The sequence below is a fragment of the Terrapene carolina genome, unplaced genomic scaffold, assembly GCF_002925995.2.
Source record: "Terrapene carolina triunguis isolate 2854851 unplaced genomic scaffold, T_m_triunguis-2.0 Scaffold189, whole genome shotgun sequence".
Classification (NCBI taxonomy): domain Eukaryota; kingdom Metazoa; phylum Chordata; order Testudines; family Emydidae; genus Terrapene; species Terrapene triunguis.
The window spans coordinates 11,747,668-11,752,821 of record NW_020664540.1 but is presented as its reverse complement, the minus strand read 5'-3'; positions in this window follow the sequence as shown (position 1 = coordinate 11,752,821).

The window sequence follows — 5,154 nt, the reverse complement described above, 5'->3', positions numbered from 1 at the left end:
TGTATGTGTGTATATATATCTCCTCAATATATGTTCCACTCTATATGCATCCGAAGAAGTGGGCTGTAGCCCACGAAAGCTTATGCTCTAATAAATTTGTTAGTCTCTAAGGTGCCACAAGTACTCCTGTTCTTATTTCTGATCAATAAAAATATGGCTGTTGTTTACTGGATGTGTGGACAGCACCTAGCGCAACGGGGGGCCGGATCTGGCTGAGACCTCTAGGTGCTACCACAATATTCATGTTAAACAATATCATTTGCATTTGTCTTCTTCAAAGTATTTTACAAACATTAATCCTTGCAACATCCCAGTGATCATTATACCCTTTGTACAGCAAAATGGAGATACCGAAATTAGGGGACTGATCCGAAGTCCATCAGGGTCAATGAAATCCTTTCCATTGGCTTCTGTGGATTTGGATCAGGTCCTAAGTGACTTGGCAAGGGGCGATTAGGGAATCAGTACTGGAGCTGTGATTAGGACTCAAGACGTCTTGGCTCCTGTGCTCAGCCTGTGAGAGTCCACCTAGAACGAGTCCAAAGCATCCTCTGAAAGTTGGACACAACTCAAAGGCCTTCGTGGTTTGGGGCAGTAGTTAACGCTGAAGGAACCAAAGCACCAGAAGAAAAGCTCTCTCTCCTTGCAATAGACCTTGCTGGATCCGTGAGGAGCCAGGAATCTCATGAGAGCATCTGCGTCTCTCACATTTCCAGCCTAATTTCCAGACCAAAGAGGTTCAAGGAAAGTTCAGCTATGCTTTGGGAAAACATGGGAACTTCAGAATGTTGGCGTGAACCGACTCTCTGAGGCTCGCACTTCAGTGCTTCACAGCCAATAAGAGACCCAGTCCAGTACAGATATTGTGGCAACATGGCCGAGTTGGTATTGGCCTCACAAGCTAATGTAGCAATGCTGTACATGACTGTGGAACTGTGGTGACCCAGCAGCAGACCAGTGACAGGAAAGGAATTGCCTTGCATTAATGTGGTACATCCTAGAGTGTAGCCACTCTCCTGTGTGTTAAGAATGTCTATTCTATTACATCTAGGCATATACACCCGGCTTATCACCACTCCTGGTATCTGAGCACCTCGTATTCCTTCTTAATTGTTTTAGATCTTGATACACAACCATTTATATGATTGTCTTTAAAAAATTTACAAGCGTGGCAGATGGGCTTTAAAGGGGCAGGTGGATTATAGCATTGTTATAGCATTATAAAAATAACAGAAAGTATGCTGATGTTCTAAATACAGGGGCAGAAATTGGAGCAAGGATGGTCTTACGGCGCAAGCAGTGTGTTGGGATCAGTAGATCTAGGTTCAATTCTCAGCTCAGAAATGGGCTCCCAATGGGACCTTGGCCAAGCCTCAGTTGCTCATCTTCTGCTTGTGTGTTCTCTTTCCCCTCACCCTTTATATGACTGCTGTACTCAGATGGTGAGCTCTTTGGGATAGGCACTGTTTCTCAGTGTGTACATGTACAGCACCTGGCATAATGCCAATGGGGGCTTCCAAGCGCTACCCTAATACAGATTAATAATAATAAACTTCTTACAATATGATCCACTCCTGCAACGTAACTGAGGGCATTTACAACAGTCCACAGGAGATCATCAGCTGAGCAGGTGTGAAAATGTGGTGGTGGAGTGATCTCACTGCATGAATTCCTCTTTCTGCCTGAGTGCTTCTCTCTTCTGGGATCTCAGATGTGAATGACGCTAGCTGCTACCCACACAGGATCTCTACAGCAGCAGTTTAACATTAGCATGAAGCAACACTATCTTGCTATGGATCAACTCTTAGGGCTGGTCCACACTGGGGCGGGGGATCGATATAGGAAACGCAACTTCAGCTACGAGAATAGCGTAGCTGAAGTCGACGTTTCCTATATCGAACTAAAAGTACCTACTTCGGGTCCACGCGGCGCAGGCAGGCTCCCCCGTCGACAGCGCTTCCTCCTCTCGGCGAGCAGGAGTTCCGCAGTCGACGGGGGAGCGCTTCTGGGATCGATCTATCGCGTCCAGATGAGACGCGATAAATCGATCCCAGAAGATCGATCTCTACCCGCCGAATTAGGCGGGTAGTGTGGACCAGCCCTTAGAGAGCTGGTGAGATGCTCAAGAGCTTTTGCTTAGCTCTGGACCAGGTTTTTACATTGAGTTTTGCTCTTGGAACCTCCTAGCCCCTGAGATGATACAATCTTTTTAAAAGTATGCAAGAGTCTAAATTCAGCAAACCAGCTAACTAGACAGGCTTCCACCTTCCATCTCCCCTCCCATAAATAGCTGGACCTGGTTTTACCCACAGTGCTGTGTGTAGGGGATGGGTGGCTTGGAGAACATCGTGGAGATGAGAGCTGGACTGGCCAGCATTAGGGTGAATCAACCAGTCTTGGATAAATGTAATTTAACCAGGCCTATGTCAGAATATTTAAATACTTGCTGTGTTCAGAAGGTTCAGAGGGTGTGAGCTATTAGTCCATCAAAACATCAGGTAGTCAGCGGACACATAAGAAAGGGATGCATTCTCTTCTTGTATCTTAGATCATCAAGAACCATCACTACAAACCTACAGGAGCAGGACTGGGTACTGTACTTAAAGTCAGCCTCTGGGTGGGCTTTTCAAGAGCTCTCTGCATTGGCATAACTCTGCTCCCAGGGAAGCCAAGGGCAGAGTCGTCATTAACTGCTAAGGGAGCCATGTCAGGCCAGCACGGAGTGCTTTCAACACCCCCACCCCCAGAGTTTTCCCATTGAACGAATCACCGATGAGCTGCAAGCAAAAGGCACAACGCAAGTTGGCTCTCAAAAATGAGCAGGGAAGCTGAGCACAAATATTTAGTTATTTACTTGCCTAGCCTTGATGCTATTCTTCTTCCAGGCTGCAGGGAGAAACACCCCCATATTCCACATCTGATTTGTGGGGCCACAACCAAGACCAGCTCCCCAAACCGCTGAAGAGACCATGAGAAGAGAAAGAACCATTGGACAGTGAGTTGCCTCCTTTGCCATTTCTGTTGCCAGGAGGCTTGAGGGTAGGGTGACCAGACAGCAAATGTGAAAAATCAGGACAGGGGTGGGGGGTAATAGGAGCCTATATAAGCAAAAGACCCAAAAATCGGGACTGTCCCTATTAAATCGGGACATCTGGTCACCCTACTTGAGGGCGAGTTCCCAAGACAGCACTGGATTGCGAGGCCCCAAAAGTGCAGGGCTCCAAGCACTCAGTGGTATTGCTTGTATCTGAAGCCAGCCTGTGTGGTGGATATTGGGATTATTAGCCATTAAAATACAAAACCGAGTGAAAGCTAGGCTGGATCCAGCCTTGTGATCTGAATGCACAGTGTTGGTATGTAAAAAGCAACAGAGGGTCCTGTGGCACCTTTAAGACTAACAGAGGTATTGGAGCATAAGCTTTCGTGGGTGAATGCCCACTTCATCAGACGCAAGTAATGGAAATGTCCAGAGGCAGGTATAAATCAGTATGGAGATAACGAGGTTAGTTCAGTCAGGGAGGGTGAGGTGCTCTGCTAGCAGTTGAGGTGTGAACACCAAGGGAGGAGAAACTGCTTCTGTAGTTGGCTAGCCATTCACAGTCTTTGTTTAATCCTGATCTGATGGTGTCAAATTTGCAAATGAACTGGAGCTCAGCAGTTTCTCTTTGGAGTCTGGTCCTGAAGTTTTTTTGCTGTAAGATGGCTACCTTAACATCTGCTATTGTGTGGCCAGGGAGGTTGAAGTGTTCTCCTACAGGTTTTTGTGTATTGCCATTCCTGATAACTGACTTGTGTCCATTTATCCTCTTCCGTAGTGACTGTCCAGTTTGGCCAATGTACATAGCAGAGGGACATTGCTGGCACATGATGGCATATATAACATTGGTGGACGTGCAGGTGAATGAGCCGGTGATGTTGTAGCTGATCTGGTTAGGTCCTGTGATGGTGTTGCTGGTGTAGATACGTGGGCAGAGTTGGCATCGAGGTTTGTTGCATGGGTTGGTTCCTGAGTTAGAGTTGTTATGGTGCGGTGCGTGGTTGCTGGTGAGAATATGCTTAAGGTTGGCGGGTTGTCTGTGGGCGAGGACTGGCCTGCCTCCCAAGGTCTGTGAAAGTGAGGGATCATTGTCCAGGATGGGTTGTAGATCACTGATGATGCGTTGGAGTAGCACAACCATAACACGTGCATGTCCAGCCAGGAAATGGGCAACTCACTAGAGGAGAAGGGAGAGAAATACTTGATGCTAGACATGAGTAGATAAATAGCCTCTCTGACGGATTGCATTTCCTCCATTTCCACCTAAAAATGGTGTGTTGTGTCTCAGCAGCATTTCCTGACACCAACCAGCCTCTGGTAGCTATAGAAACTTGAAACAAAGCTACTGTAACAAAAATATTCTTGTCATGCGTTTCCTTCTCCAGTGGTGTGCGGCTTCCCTCCTGCAAGCACCAACGCCAGCCCAAGCAGCTAAGGATAAGACCTGCAGAACCCCCCAACCAGACCTTCTCCTTGGTTCAAATTTTTAGATAACTTGCAGCAAGTAACTTTATGTCTGAACCACAACCTGGGAAAAACAGTAACAGAACAGACTAAATCAGCAGGGTGATATCAGTCCTGCCCATTGCTCAGGAGTGTGAGAGACGATTTTCTTCTGAATGTTACTATCCATGTAAATTCCTAAGTGGAACAATATCTGTGCTTAGTACTGTGGCAATAGGCTTTTCACTAGCACTCAAGATAAATAGATGAATACTCAGCAGTAGGGAAGCGATTGCTGAGCCCAAGGAGAGGTAGAGCCAGAGGAGGACAGCGAATGCCAATAGTAGATTTATAAGTGGAATCCTGTGGCTTAGTCCTCAGTGCAAGGGGATGGACAAACCTATTATCAGGTGGTTGCACAACTAGTTGGCAAATGGTACTCAGAGTAATTATCAATGGGTCACAATCAAGCTGGAAGAGCATATCGAGTGGGGTTCTGCAAAGATCTGCCCTGGGTCTGGTGCTGTTCAATATCTTCATAAATGATTTGGATAATGGCATGGAGAACACACTTATAAAATTTGTGGACGATACCAAGCTGGGAGGAGTTGCAAGGGCTTTGGAGGATAGGATTATAATTCAAAATGATCTGGACAAACTGGAGAAATGGTCTG